Source organism: Passer domesticus, chromosome 3 (assembly GCF_036417665.1).
Source record: "Passer domesticus isolate bPasDom1 chromosome 3, bPasDom1.hap1, whole genome shotgun sequence".
NCBI lineage: Eukaryota > Metazoa > Chordata > Aves > Passeriformes > Passeridae > Passer > Passer domesticus.
In genome coordinates this window covers 95,219,364-95,235,741 of record NC_087476.1, presented here as the reverse complement: position 1 = coordinate 95,235,741, position 16,378 = coordinate 95,219,364, and the positions used below count along the sequence as shown (strand labels likewise).

Below are 16,378 nucleotides of genomic sequence, written 5' to 3'. Positions count from 1 at the left end.
AACTGAATTGGAGTTCAGCAAGGCAAAAGAGCACTTTTCAGTTCTGGTTGATGTGGCAAGCAGCCTTCTCTGCAGACACAGCATCTGTGCACAGAAATCCATGTGTCTGTGGAACTGAGGTGCAGCTACAGTGGTAGCAATTTCCTGTGCTAGGGTGCTTTTTCTAGGCCATGGTGACACACCAAGCCAGAGGATTGCCCATGGGAATCACAGCAGTCATCAGAAGTGTGAGTACTTGATGCTGCCTCCTTACTTCCAGTCTTTTTCTTTTCAGAGTGAGGTGAACACTACTCTCTTCTTCAGTCAGGCAGAGAAGATAATTAGTGATAGAAAACCTAATATAATAGCAAGGAAAGAGAGCAGGAGTAAAACAATGAGCACTTCCATTACCCTGCTGGGGAAATCTTGGTGTCTGTGGATAAATCCTGCCAGCAAAGGATACCTCAAAGCAAAAGGCTGATGAGCATATACTAGATAAACCACAAGATTTGGCAACAGGGACTTCCAATAGAGACAGAGACCTTTGCAAAGCAAAAGTGGACAATCCTGGGAAAAGTAGAACAAATGCAAGGCCTTGTCTGGTGTCTAATCTAACAAAAATAATCCCAACATGGCACAGCTTCAGGATTAAGAATGGAAGAACCCTCATCAGCAGGCCAGCCTGCCAGCCAGCAAACTCAGCCTGCTGAGTACCTTCACCTACCAAGTGCTGCCCTGCTTTGCTTTCACTCACCTCTGGCAGCTTTGCTTGCATGTAAAATCAATCACAACGTGGTGATCTGGTTGTTCACAAGCAGGCTCATGTTAATTTTACAGGACCAGAAGTTCCATCTTGCCTAAATAAAGGCAAGGTTGCACTTAAAAATGCAAGAACCTCAGGTATCAGAAGAAAAATAGATTTCTGAATTGTTGACCTGAACACCCAGCACAGCTGCCCTTGCCAGGGACTGCCCTTCAAAGAAAAGGCAAAGCTGGTAAAGTGACTGGACCAAGCTGGATGATATAAGTCTAAGTATTTTTAATCTGGGCTAACAGAACATAACTGGAAATGGAGAGGCATGAAATCAGGATACCCCAGTGTAATCACTTTGGTGGAGGAAGAGCTCAGAAGGGGCTGAGTACTTGCTTTCCAGTCCTTTGCTTTCCTCTGCCTCCTCCACTGCAGCTGAGCTGGGGAAAAGACCTTCTGATTTTTTTGGAAGCTGAGTCATTTGGGTGGATGAAATAAGAATGTCTATGATGCTTCTTTCTCCATTGTTCTGTACTTTGAATAAGCATCGACATCCAGGCTGAAACATCAACTTTCTGATTTGTTTGCAGGTTCTCCACTTTGCATAGGTGTTAATAGTGACTCCTCCTGCCAGAAAAAGGACAGCCAGGCTCCAGGACAACTTCAGGCAGGCACAACACATGCAGTGACATTCAAAAGTACTCTGACATGTCCAAGCACCACCCAAGACTGTAGTATGCATTCTTCATCTTTCTTTTACTGAGTAATACAAAGCAACTGCTAGAACCGGTCCCTAGCCTACCCTCTTTTGCTTGTTTGTTTGTTCATTAAGTTACTTCCAATCATCCCAAGAGTTGAGAAGTCTGTTCTTGCAGGTGCAAAGAAGGTATAATTTAAAAATGCCTTCCTTTGAAATGGATTTATTTGTGATCTAATCTGGTGCTCTGTTACTAATTCTTGAATTGGCATACTTTTGTCACCAGTAAACATTATCTACTGTGGTCTTAAAATGACAGGGTCTGAAGGTTTTGAGAGGGAGCTTGACCATCTGCAGAAAATCAGTGCTTAACATTTTCTGAAAACCAGGTCCGTCTTCAAGGTATTTCAAACTGAATACATAAAAGCAAAGAAACCTCAAATCAGTAGTTACTTTTGAAAATTTTAGCCAGGGAACATTTTTTCTTTTAGTGCTGGTTGTGGGATCATTAATTATCATTGCACAGAATGTAATAACAAAGGAGAGCTCCCCAATGGATGAAAGCAAACCATTTCTCTTATAGCTTTTCTTTCTTTTTTTTTACAGCAATAATAAAACATATTATTATGCACTTCCAACCATGAATGTTCTCCAATGCAATTTGATATTAAACTCCAAATCATCTGACTGGATGAGTTTTTACAGATTGTTACAGCAGAGCAAGCCAGGAATGTTATTAGAGTGCTTGAGGCACAGTGCTGTTTCATGGAAAATGAGGAACGATTAAAAATTTAAAGAGTCCCAAAATTCCTTTTCTCAAAGGGGATTTGTGGTACTGCTGAGATTAGAGCCATTCCTATTCAAGCAACTGTATTCCTGAGGAGACCTTCGTTTGTGCCTCTTTAGTCTGAAGGATCTGGTTTACTTCACCAGGGCAGAATACAAATGTGAGGCAGTGGTTCTGTTCATTGCACTTGTTTCATTTTCCTTCCTTTCTTCAGCAGCAATGCATTTGCACAATTTTTCAGGCTACAGCAACAGTAGGAAGAGGTTGGGTTGAAGCCAAATTAACACCACCCAGATGCATGCCAGGCTTGTATTTTCAGTGCTTTGTCCCTCTGGCTGTCCACTGTACTGCAGGATTGGCAGACCATGCCTTCCATGATTCAACACAGAAGACTGGTTTTCAGCACTTATAAGAGCAATTTTAATCTGCAGAAATCACCACTAGTTGGAGAGAGGTGAAGCAAAATTGTATGTGACACCTGACACCAGCATCAACAGAGTTGCGTTACACCGACCAAGGTTTTTTACCAAACAATCTACAAAATAGCTTTAAAAAATCTCTTTGTTCTCCAGGTCACTTGATTTTCAGCATAATTTGAGTATAAATCAAAGCAGCTGCACAGTCCCCAAGAATATCTGTGCAGGTTGTATTCTTCTGAGGCAGTGCCTACCACAAGGTAGTTTGGGAGACATTCTGGTTGGTGGCTTCACTCCACTTGGAGATTTCTGCACAGCAAAGTTTGAACTTGTTCTGTGTTTTCAAAGCACTGAAGATCAGCAATATAGGATTTAGGATTTAGATATTTCACTTTCATAAAAATCTGATGATAATTAGTAGTGGTTGGTGTTAGTGGCTAGTAATGTGATTTCTGAAGACAACTAAACACTCCAAGCACCTCAATAAGACCAGCAGCACTATGGTGATCCCCAGGTAGCCCAGGCTGTCTCAGGAGGAGTGGAACAGGCTAGGTTGGAAATTAAGAGGGACAAAATTCAGGATGTAAACAAACTGAAGAAGTCAGGAAAGTTTTAGATGTGAATATTAAACCTAGAAGGGAATTAGATTATCTTAAATGTGTTATATTTTGAACATATTTAATGATTGTTTGACTTATTTTTTAAATTAGGGGAAACTTTTATCACATGTTCAGCTAACATGTAAATAGTAGCTAATAGCCTTCTAAAGTAGTTTTTAAATATTTTTCTCCTAGGTTAGAACAGAATATATTTATTAGCCTACCTACCTTGTCATTGCCACTAAGAGAGCATTGGTTTAGTTTAGCTGAGTTAGATACCTGGTGATAGAGCCAGGTGAGACAACTTCTAGATCTCCTGCCTCACACACACACAGACCCAGAGTGGTTTGCCAATGTCATTAGCAATGCACTGAGCACACCTTTCAAGCATAATGCTCTTCCCAAGCCTGCACAGCTGGGCAATGATCCACCTCCACTGGAGCTGGCCTTGCTCTTTCACCTTCATGTCACCCTGTTCTGGTGTGGTGACAAAGAAAACAGTGAGCTTTGGGGCACTGTTATTGTTTCCCACAGGCATACCACATTGTTGAGGATCTTTTCCAGATGCCATTTTGGATTTCAAATGGGTTCTTGGGATTGACCTTGGTTAAGTCACACAGGTTGCAGAATGGGAACAACTAACTGCATGTCTCACCAGACCTTCACCAAGTAATTCTGAGAGTGCCATGCTTCATTACCAGCTACACAGACCATTCTTGCATCTAGGATGTCTATCAGGACCCACATGGACTGCAGAAACAGAGTCACAGATGTCTGAGAAAACAAGCAGCAAGTTATGGTTGTTTTCAAGCCTCTTCTGAGGTGAGAGGAGGCCTCAGGGAAGCATCTCAAAGTGTGAAACCATGACCAGATTAAAGGAGATTTAAAGCACAGATTAAAAGGAGCCCTTATTAGAGAACACATTAGAAGAAGTAGGACAACCAGAACATTTTCTCAGGATGTGCTCAGAACCACACAGGAATTGTTTCAAAGAGCAATGTCTCATGACTGAAAGAGGCAGTTTAAAGTGTTTTTGGAAATCATATGTCTCTCATCTTTACCACAGGTTTAGCCTTGCATGGGCAAACAGTCCAATTCCAGCACAAGGGGCATCTCATTTATTACCAAATGATGCTGTTTAAATGTTGACAGTTTGAAGCAAGGCTGCAATGCTAGATTTTTATGCTCTTAACCCTTGTCACCATTTTTAGGATGAAAGCCCATTGAATTAACCTTCACACAGTGGCTGGGTGAGAGCACAGCTTATGGTCAAATACTACTGGTTCCAGTGCTTATTTACCTAGGTGATTGTATTGTCTCCAGTCAGGCTATTTCCATTGATAAAGACCATTCTTGTTGTAAAGGAACAAACTAGTGGGTTTTTTTTTTTGTTTGGTTTTGACTGACAAGTAAATGGACTTTTAGCTGGCAATATCCCTAAAGTATATGTAGCTGTATGACTAGAACAAGATTTACTTGAAGAAACTCAAACATTCATATTGAACTTGCCTTAAAATTTAAATGTCAGAGTTTCCTATCTTTGAAATATCTAACTCCCACTGATTCCAGTGAAATAGATAATAATTACCCTTGAGGATTTGAACCTGGAGCATATCAGAAGGCAAAATATAACTCACAGAAATGCATAATAGAAAAATAATTATATTGTAAAAATAACTTGTAGTGCTGTTGCAGTGAATATTCTGCACTTGGATATTACTTTTAAAGGAATTTCAAGATTTATAAATCTGGTTCTATAGATTTAGAAATCAAATCTGAGACCACGTTTTTTCTCAATGCCACAAATGTATGAATTTAGTTTAAAGTGGTTCAGCCTACAAGAATGAGTATGACTTTCTTGACAGGCTCTATTTTCCTCCTATATGTATTTGATAATGTAAGCTACAGAATCACTCTGTTCTGCCTGTGTAAAGACTGTACCTCTGCAAAATTCTAAAAGCTCTCAAATCAGTGTGCTAGAGATAACAAGCTATATTGACTGTTATAGGAACAAAATATGTATTAAGCTTTGATGTTAGCTAGCACCTGTGGGAAACATTAATAGAAATTGGCAACAGCCAGCATTTAACTTTGTGTGACAGGAAATGTGAACTATGAGGTTAGTCCCAAAATCCAGGTGATTTTGGTCAAGGATGTCAAGTTTTCACTTTTAAGCACAAACCACTGTAATTATAAACAGGCAGTTTGTACCTGCAGACAAAGAACTGTCTGATTGCCCAAATGACACTTAACACTTCTGGTGTGCTTTTGAGTGAGATGCTTTTTGATATACTGAATCTGGATATGCTTACCTTTGATTCAGTTGAACAAAACAGGTTTTCAGGTACCTTGTGGTCTCACTTTGTGAAATTAAAATATTCAGGTAGCTTTCCACTCTTCATCATCTGTATTATATCACTTTTCAACCAACTGAAGTCTCTGTATTTTAATCCTTGGAAAGACTGCTACACCTCATATGCCTCAGAGTCTTCCTAGGCCACTCAAGTAAAATTTGGACAGTAAATCTGAGCTTCCCATTCAGAGCTGGACCTGAGTCCATCATTCCCTGGGCTCGGCCTCTGCTGTTTGGGTGAAAGTTACTGCAGTGCCATCTAGTGCTACTCTGCTGATCCTTGTATTTGCTGTCTAGTTTCCAAGGACATTGCTCTGGATTTAATACTTCTACCTCTAAACACTCTGAAACCTTGAAAATGCAATTACCTTTCTTGACAATATTCCCCGTTTTTTCTCAGGCAAGTCATCATATAGATTATATACATTTCTATAACAGGCTTTGCAGCAATGCATTCACATTGGTTTTGAGCAGTGTGACAATATGGAGTAGGGAAGAAGCTGGAGATTATCTTGCAAAGAGCATGTGTTCCCATATCTTAAAATGTGCAACTTTTAAAAATAGGAATGCAGAAATTGCTCTGGAAAGTATGCCTATAGAAGGGAAAGAATCCTTGTTTCAAGGATGATTTTGAAGCATCAAGCCCAGCCCAGCTGGTGCAGAAACTATTCTTTTCCCTGTATATGGGGTGCTATACCTGTTGAAAAACTTACAGGGATTGTCACAGAAGAAGACTTCCACGACATTCTGTGAAATTCTGTTCACTAATATGTACCTGATTGATGCAGCAATTCTCCCTATTAACCCACCCAGGTCTCCTGCATTCCCAGACTGGGAGGACTAGAGGATTTTGGTATGGATATGGGACAGCTGCCCTGGCTGTAGTTGAAAACCAATTACCCAAAAGGCAGCATCTGGCTGTCTGCAGCCTGAAGCACTGTGCCTTAAGACACCTAATGCCATATTTTTGAACTGTTTTTAAAGTATTCCTACAAAGACAGTCCTATTGAGAAACCAACTGGAAGCAAGCACCTGGGGGCTTGTGAAGATCCTGCTGGGTTCCTGCCTACATCTGCAGAAGTTTTTGAATCTGAACTCAAGACACCTCGAGGTCAACGAAACCTGCTTTGCTAAAAGTGACTGATTTTGTGAGCTGTGGTACAATGTGACCTGTGGCCTGTGTGATTAAAAAAAGTAGCTGCTGTTGCCAGATGTTCCACGTGCCTCCCTGACCTCTTATTTAAAGTGCTGGCAGCAGCTCCCCACCAGCAGTCCAGCGCCCAGTGGGCCAAATGACTATTTCTGTTTTCTTGAAGGGCTATAATGCTGACACATTTATCTGAAGTAGTTTGAGGCATGATGGCAGCTGGGGGGTAAATAATTTCAGGTATGTAACAGGTTCCACTTAGATCAGTAAATTCTATTCTATGATTTCTTTAATCTCACAATCATTACAGATTTCAAGAACTATATTGGGCTTGCTCTTGAAGAGTCCTACTGACACTCCCAGCATTTGCCTTTTCATCACACCTTCAATATGGATCTAAAATTAGACTCTGTTCCTGAAAGGAATATATTGCTCTTCAATATACAAGTTCAAATTGAACAGCAGACAAATTCTTGTCTCAGCATGGAATTAACTTGAGGTAAGATAGGAAGTTTTATGTTTTGCCACATCAAAGTTAAAAAAGTAAATAATAGAAATTAGTTTCCATGTCAGCTTGAAACTTACAGCAATTTACTGGCTCACAGAGCAAACTTAGCCTGATAGAGGAATATTAGGTAAAATACTAAAATAGGTAAGAAAGGGAAGCTTATAAAACTTTAAATGAATATTTATAAGAATTTAACCCAACCTACAAATCTAGAAGCATTATCGCTTTTTTTTAAACTTAGGAATAGGCATAAACTTCCACATACTTGATATAAATGTCTAGACCTTATTTTGTTTGAGTGAATTCATGTCTATTTAATAAGCAGATTGGTGCCAACAATTTTATAGAGAGCTCCACATGGTTTTATTCCTCTGGAATGTCTCCAAGCAAGTCACACTCTTAAAAAAAATATTTGGCCCTCATCCTGTAAAGCCTTGTGTATGTGTCAAGTTTTACATGCTGTGAAAAGCTTCATTGATTTAAATAGAGTTAGTCACTAAGTCAAATGTTAAGCCTCTGCACAAATTTCACCAGGTTCAGAACTTTTGTTTGAAATATATTTATGTGTTCTCAAGCTTGCTTTTGGAAGAGTCTCTATTGCTCCATTTTTGTGTATCCAACACTTTCTATAGCTGTTCTAGTACTACCCCAGCCCAAATCTGCTGGAACATTTCACAAGATCCTGTGAGCTGTGGAAGAGGAAACTGCAAGTAGGAAACTTATATACACAGTCTATATTTTTCACGAATCAAGGGTGCAATAAATGATCCTTTGAGCACTATTAATATATTTCTGTGAGTTAGTGACAGATAGAATTTGATCCAAAAAATTGTTTAAAATCCACTCAGCAGGATGCACCCTGCTCCCCACCATGAATGCCAATAACTTTCATTTTAAAAAAAATTTCTAGTGCTGTTCCTGAAAAAAAAAATCAAATGTGACTGAGGAATGACACAGTATAGCACCATCTTCCTGAGTTCACAGAAGATTATTCCAGAGTCTCTGCTGCTGCCCAACACCTCCTCAAATTGCAAAGGGGTAAAAAAAGCTCATGTGAGAAGACACTTTTCAGATTTTGCCATGTAAGTCCTACAGAACAACAGCAAACCTAACATCTTCCTGAAGTCTTTGAGGTGACAGTATAAGCTATTTCAGAGGTGTTCACTGTCTATCTTGGACCATGCTCAAGTTAGAAAACTGAAATCAGTGATTTATAATTACCATCTGACTGCCATCCATTTGGAACATATCACAGGAACTGTGGGAAAGACTGATACAGTTTAATTTAGGGACATTCTTACTGACTTTTACTTTCCATTCTATGTTAGCTCTGATGAGAGTTTCAATTTTAAGACTGTGCTAAATATGTCTTAGCAGTAAAATATGCCAAGAGCGAGAATGAGCTATCTAAATTTCACCCTTTTTTAAAGGTCAGGATTACACTCCCATTCTATCTAGAAAACATTTCACACATTTTGTGAGCACGGTGTATTAAACAAAATGGAGCTGATTGACAGTGGCACAGTTAAAGACAGTACACAACTGTCTCATTAATTTAAAATGTCAAATAGATGTTCTGCTCTGGTATACTTCAAACAGGGTAAGAGATTTAGATATAACAGGTGTAGATCACTGTTCCACTTATTCCACAAGCAGTAAGTATGACTTAAGAAACAATATAGAAACAGAAGGCTTTAAATATAAGTACTTCCTTCCCTACGAGTTGTACAGGGAGCCAACACATGTTACTTCTGAAGATTCACGGACATCTGGCTTCACCTTTTTCCCATTTATCATGTGATATTTTTCATATAAAGTTCTCCTCTTTGACACTGTTCTGACTGCTAAACCTTTAACCTTGATTTCTGTCTGAAGGATTTTTTCCTGTTTGCTCTCTTTTGCATGGTTTGTTTTGTTGGTGGGTTGGTTGGTGGTTTTTTTGTTTTGTTTTGGCTTTGTTTTTTTTTTTTTTTTTCTTTAGGGTTTTTTTATTACTTTTGCTGCTTTTACCTGTGGGACAGAGCTGGTCTAATTTGTCCTTTCTTTCATGGAAAGATCCTGAACATGGTACCAAGCAACAACAGAGTAGGGAACCAACCACTGCTCCAATACAAGTCCTTTCCAGAGACTTGTGTGAATAAATTATCTCCCCACTCAACCTGATGCAGGAAGATAACTAACCATCTACTGCTATATTAAGCATGTATTTCATAAATAAGAGTCACATAAAGGCTGTTTGCACATGAGCATGAAGAGAGAGGTCAAAACCCTGTTCTAGAAGATATTGCTGTTGGGTGTTAGAGGTTGATGCAGCAAGACATGGAGTTTACAAAGGTGAAGAAAGGAAAGAGCAACAGTGTAGGAAGAAAGCTGGGGAGAGGAAGGTGGGAGTAAAAACCAGGATGCACAGGAAGAGTGAAAAGTGGGTGAATGAACTAAAACAGAAACAGCAAACAACAGCAATGGCCCGGCAAATGGAGGCTGATGTGGCAATAGCAGAAGCCAAATTTTGGAGTTCAGGATTGTGGGTTGTGTCCAGAAGGACAAGGCTTCTTCCAGTTGATGCTGTGCATCTCTAGGCAATGGGAGAAAAGAAAGCATTTCAGGCCTATGGCTTTTACTCTCTGATCTCAGCCTTAAATGGATGCTTTGAGGAAGAATAAGATTTTAAAATGCTTTAAATGAGACAGAAAGAAACAACAAGAGAAGGTGAGATAGGAGTCAGGCCTCAGTGTGACTTGTGATTTTATTTCAGGCTGCTTGCCAACATATTTTATTTATTTTTCTGGTTACTATTGGATAATGTAAAAATGTGTGTCAAGTTGTGCCCTATTAAAGGTGATCAGAAGGCTTTCAGTCCTTAGCAGGGAAAAGGTTCTGCCACACCCCAGGTTAAACATTTAATATGGCCAAGGGCTGTCTGTGAGTGCAGTGCAGAATTCAGCTGGAGCTGTGTGGGGTTGAGGTGATTTCTAATAAAGATACCAGATAAACGCGAGAGCAAACTGGAAACTGAGCTGTGAAGAAGCCTGTAAGTGTCAATGATATATTTAGCCTAACATCACAATGAAATAAAATACATTTATAATTTACTTTTCCAGCCTGAAGAAAGATTCAGATACCTTGATGCCCTTGAGTATGGCAGGTCAGTGCCTGGGATCCTCTTCCCAGCTGTGCTGCTCTCCCAGTGGAGGGAGGCTGTCTGATCTGCACTGAGACCCTGACTGGTAGATGTGATGGCAGCAGGGAGTCCATTTCAAACTGTCTCACCCCAGGTATCTTCTTTATTCCTTACTTCAGCACCTTGAAGAGCGAAGAGGAAATTGGTGAATGCACACTGGATCCTGTCACTGAGCTTCAGGGCTTAGGGCTCAGGTGCAAAGGTGTGGCAGCATCCATTTCCCTGAGACATGGGGGCCTCTATCAGCCTCTGCTGCTAGAGCAGGAGACTTCCAGAGCCAGTACTGCAAAGCCAGCCTGTGGAGCCAAGGAGGGATGCAGAGAGTTATTTCACCCCTTCTCTGCTCCCTGTTGTAAAGTAATAGTGCATGGGCAAGTCGTTTTCATAACTCACTACAAATTATCTGGTATTTATAGGAGTTGCTGGTTTTACTTTCAAAAGAATTGACATGTTGCAGGATTGTCAGCTCTGGAGTCAATCTATTGCAAAGATATCCCATTTCACTTTGCTGACTAACACACCCATCTTTCAGTGGCACTGTTTCTTATCCCTTCTGTTTAACAGTCAGATTGATTTTCATTCTTTATTACAATTTCTTTAGTTTTACACAGTTCACTGCTGTAAATCCAAATAATCTCCATCTGGAATATCACTTTGGCTCCCCTTTTTCATATTACTGGGAACTCAGTTTTGTCAGTGTTTCAGTTTAACTCTGCCTTCTTCTTTTTTTTTTTCAATATTGGTAGTGAGTTGCTGGAAGGTTGTTAGCTGAGTTTCTTGGTGGATTGCATTACCTTCTTATTCTGATTTAAAGGTACCAAATGCTAAAAGTTAACAGATTATGTCACAGCAGAGATTTTTTTTTTTTCAAAAAACAGGAATAATGCTTGTAATTCCTTTTTTGTCCTCCCAATACTTGCTGTATATTTGTGCTGGACAGTATCAAGATAGCAAGTTTAGATATGAACTTTCACAACCGTGCAGTTGTTTTCTAAAATCTCTGTAACTCCTTCATGATAGTGCCTTTCACTCTGCTCCAGTATTTATGCAGCTTCAGTCTCAATAAGTTTAAATATTATTTTTATTTAATAGTTATAATGTGGATTTCTATATAACTTCACTTGTCTTTCCATAAGATCATTTTCTTTCTATTATTCTTTTCCCTTACGAATGTAACCAGTATCTTAGAACAGACTTATCTCTTTATCAAGTGTTCAGTTAAAATCATCTAAAGGCTCCTCTTTATGATTTCTGCACATGCAGAGCAGAAAGCAATGAACTGATTCACAACCAGGCTCTACCGTCTTTTTCACAGTAGATCCTGAGATCTCTGCTGACTGCTCTGGAGTTGTAGAGCCTTAGTTCACATGAGAACAAAATTTTTCCTTTAATGTGTAGCCAGCAGCACAGTTCTCATATTGTCAGGAGGATGTTAATTCCTATTAGTGTTTAAAACCTTGCTTTCAGAATGGTTACAAAGTTAACAGATCTTTTTAAAGTGTCTGAATTTACATTGATAAATTCAGGTGTTTCACAAAGTACTGCAGTAATCCATTACACCATAAAATAAAGACAATTGATTTTTTAAAATTTGCCCTTCAAATTTGAATGAATTTGAAATCTCTTTGACTGTCTTGGCCATCCTTTCCCACAGTACAGAATTAGGGTCCTATTAAAGCAAGTTGATACCTACTGGTGCAGCAATCAAACTCTCTCTAATAGGAGGGATTAGCTGTAGATGTCTCTTAAACTTTTCCCCCTTCCTTGGGCCTAAAATTTAGCAGATTCATAACCTGCTCAGGGGGCTTTCTGTAATTTGGCTGAAATGCGTTTTACAATGAACTGAGCCAAGAAAAGGACACAAAAAATATTATTTTCTGTTCATTTGGCACTGCTGTGTGATTTGAGATTCTCTGACAGAAAAAAAATACTTGGTTTTCTGACATGACTTCTGTGATCTGAAGTAAATATTGTCAAAATGAAAAAGTTTGAAAAGGAGTTTTTATTCTTTTTGAATGTTTAATAGTCTACTCTTATCCAACTCTGTAGATTTTGTTCTAGGCTTCTACATGTAAATTTAAAAAAACCTGACCCAATAAATGAAGCTTCCCTTCACTAACAGGGACATTGAGAGAATAATTCCCACCCACTCCACACAGGTACTTCTTTTTTGGGGCCAGAGCCCTTGGGTTTACCTTGAGGATTTCAGGGAAACAGGAGAAGGCTGGCCTGTGGATCCCTTGGCATTTGCCATTTCAAAAGCCAGGCTGGGTATCTTTCTACTGGTGAGAAGTGGTGGGCTTGATTAGTGAAATCCAGCTGCCTCTACCATGCCAGAGTAAGACAAGATGATCTGCAATGACTCCTTCTAGCTGCAGGGCTTATGAATAAATGAAGTGATTAAGAGACATACAGAAAAAGCCCATGTTCTTGAGGAGTCCTCCTGCACAGGAGGAACAGTAAATATGTTCATGTGCACGAAAACCAGAGTTAGAGAGGCTTAAAGGACCTTCAAATTATTTCCCAAGATCTTCAAACTTTGTTTTCTATTTTTTAAGTAAAGATTTTCCATAGTATTCATCGATAATTTGAACACATCTGACAACTTTTATTATTTTTGTGTAGTAATTACCTTCTGCTCCTGACAGAGCAGTACTGGCACAGCACTGTAACAGCACTGACACTGGCTGCAGGATTCCTGTGTGCAACTCATTCTGTCATAACACATTTTCCTACCTCTGGAATGTTTTTCAACTCTTATTGACTGTTCTCATCTACAGTGGAGAGACACTGAAAAAAATTGTGGGTTCTCATATCATATGTTTGCTTCCTAGAAAGATTTATTGCTTTTGTTGAGATATTTATGAAAACTAATTAAATTTGGTTTAGAAAACATATGAGTTGCATTATTGTTTTAAGAGTTGCAATTATTTAAAGAAAGTATCATTTGTAGCTCCTAGGCTCTGAAGGAGCATAAGTTTTCCATAAAATAATGCTTTACTTTTCAAAAAGAGTTGGTTTTATTCCACATGCCAAAAGCTAAGACATTTGAGAATGTGAAAATCTTTTTCTATTTTCATTGGAAAAGAATTTCCATTTCTGATGATATATGATCTTACAGCCTTGTAAGGTGATATTAGCCTCTATTATTGCTAACATTTATTTTGGAGAAAAAGTCAGCAGGGAGGACTATGGGGCTTAGCAAGAGAGTAGAGACCATTGTAACTACATTAATTGTCCTGGCATTTCTAGTATTTCTTCAAATAAATTCATCTTAGTGTTACAGGTCCATTACAGTTAAATGCCAGTCAGCTTTACAGTGTTGTAATGTGGTTTTAGGATTTAGAGTGACATAATATAAAATTATTTCTCAGACCACTGTATTTTTTCAAAATAAAGCTCATGGTTAAGATAATTATTTACCTTGTCTCTCCTTAGAGATTTGACTTTTTAAATAACAGTTCTGCCTCCAAACTTTTCAGATAAGGGCCATGCATGGGGCTGGGCATCTCAGCTGCAGCCCCAACCTTGTTTAAAGGTTAGTGTGATGTGAACAAAAGAAAGTTCTGGAATGAAGTGACAACAATTAAATGGAAGGAATTAACAGAAGTGCAGTGAAATGAACAGAAACTTAATGAAATTATACTCACGGAAATCCTGAGATATCATTTGCTTTCATACAAACAAAGAATTTTCACAAGAGGAAATAAAATGAGAAATCAATAAATGAAATGAAATTAAATGAAATAAAAAGAGAGGAAAGGAAATAGAAAGTAATTAAATGAAACTGAAAAAAATGAAAATTCTGAAATTAAAGCAATTAAACACAATGGAACGTATGGAAGTTTAGGGAAATGACCTCTATGAAATTATACTCATGAAAATCTCAAAATTTCATGTATTTTTTAATGAAAATTTTTCATTTCATGAAAGGAAATGAGATGAGAAAAGAAGGAATGAAGTGAAATGAAAAGACAGGAGAGAAAATGGAATGGAATGGAATGGAATGGAATGGAATGGAATGGAATGGAATGGAATGGAATGGAATGGAATGGAATAAACCAAAAGCTAGTGAAAGTATACTCATGGAAATCTCAAGATTTCATTTCCTTTCATGAAATTAAAATTCTTCATGAAGTAAGAAATCAAGGAATGAAGTGAAATGAAATGAAATTAAATTAAATTAAAAGAAAATTCTGAAATGACTTACAGGTGTTCTAAGCCCTTTTGCAACAGCATCTGGAGTCTGCTTAGTGTGTAAGAAGACAACAGATGCTTCTTATTAGGCAACTGAACCTCAGTGTTTCCACAGAGAGGAAAGGAGTTTCTCTTTTCTTGAAATATTTGATGGAATTTTCCAGAATCTGAACTATTATAGCTGGAAAGTTACTCCCGAACTTTGAATACCCCCCTCTCAGTCCTAATTTTTTGTCAGCTGTAATCTTGTTGAGTGAAATAAAGGGCATAGAACATAACATGCAGTTACAGTCAACCCTAGGTAATAATTCTGTAATTTTTTTACACTCATGAACATTCAGGTTGCCTGTACAGTCCATATACTTATCCTAAAGTGTTAAATTCCCTGAATACAAACACTAAGCAAACAATCTGCGGGTATGAGGGGTGTGGGGAATGCTACACATTCAATCTGTGGTTGTGATAAAAGGAGTTAAGTACTTTGCTCTGTCTTCAGTTTCCTGATGACAGGAGTGGAAAACAATTACCATTTTTCCAGCTGAATCCTAAATTTATTGTCTTGGGAACATTCCTTACAGATGACAGAAAGGGAAGAAACTATCCTACCAGATGTACTTCTAGTTATTCCATTACTTATCTCTCCTGCCACTTGGAAGTCTGTGTATTTCGTTTATTAAATATTACAGCTTATTGTTTAAAATACCATACAGCAGGACTGCTAGATCTGCTCCGTTTTTCAGCTCTTATCTGACAAGGTCATTGTTTAATGAGTCTAGGCACATAAAACCTTCAAGACACAGTAAGACAATAAACTGTTCTCTTTTTCCTATCAGCTGTAAAATCTGCAGGATGACTGACAATTATAAACGCCTCAGGAGGTGAGATATAAGATCCTTTTTAATACTGAATTCTGATATATACATTCTGTGTTGGAGGCATGGTCTCTCTAGCGAAGAGCTGGATTAAGCAAATAAATTGGAACATATGAAATGAAATGTGCCATTCTTAAGGCTCCATTGCACCTTCCTCTTGTTAATGTACACTCAACATTAGTAACTTCCCCCACTGCCCCTCTCTTCTGTTTCTGCATCAGATAGAAAAAGCTAATTTTTGACTTTCAGATTTCTGGGCAAATTATGAACTTCTTAAGCACTTTACAATAAAGTATAAACTCCTGCCCCTGTGCTTCCTACCTGGCACACATAGTTCTGTGAGGAATGTATCTTTCACAGGACCTGACATTCTGTATTGGTCTGTACTCTAAAAATAAATGTAATACAAACATTTAAATAGTTAACTGCATTTGGTTCTTACCGTCTCTTTACTGAGACAAAGCAATACAGTGCTTAAACCCCATGCTGTGATCTGTGTACGACACAAAACAGAGTATGAGTGCACACTTCTGAATTAGCTCAGATTACCTTTGTTCTGATGAGAATGAGTGCAGTGGTCTGGGATGGAAGTGAGAAATGGATGGACTAAGGCAGCACAGTCACTGTCCAAGACAGGCACTCACAGGTTCATAGGTAGGCACAAGGGGCTTCCTGCCACCACTGCAATTTCCACATCCAGAGGCAGCCGAGGCGTGCCAGCTCTAGGGGAAAAAAGAAGGCTAGGCATATTAAATTGATGGGAAAGGTCATGTCTAGCTGTCACTCCATCTGAGCAAAGTAAATACAGGTTTTCCTGAAGTTTAACAGCATTAACAAGACTAGAGATCTATAGCTGGAAGGGATTTTCTGGTATCATTTACCCTGTGCTCC

General features: G+C 38.7%; 1 long non-coding RNA gene across 2 annotated transcripts; it reads right to left on the bottom strand.

Moving 5' to 3' along the window:
- Positions 1 to 10,503: 10,503 nt before the first annotated feature.
- On the bottom strand, positions 10,504 to 16,028 carry LOC135297194 (uncharacterized). 2 transcript variants are annotated; one of them, XR_010359239.1, is made up of 3 exons: positions 13,842 to 16,028; positions 12,614 to 12,798; positions 10,504 to 10,714 (listed from the first exon to the last, which is right to left on the bottom strand). It is a non-coding gene; the product is annotated as an uncharacterized LOC135297194 (long non-coding RNA). The 2 variants fall into 2 exon arrangements; XR_010359238.1 differs by having other exon boundaries at positions 10,504 to 10,540.
- Between the last annotated feature and the right edge of the window lie 350 nt (positions 16,029 to 16,378).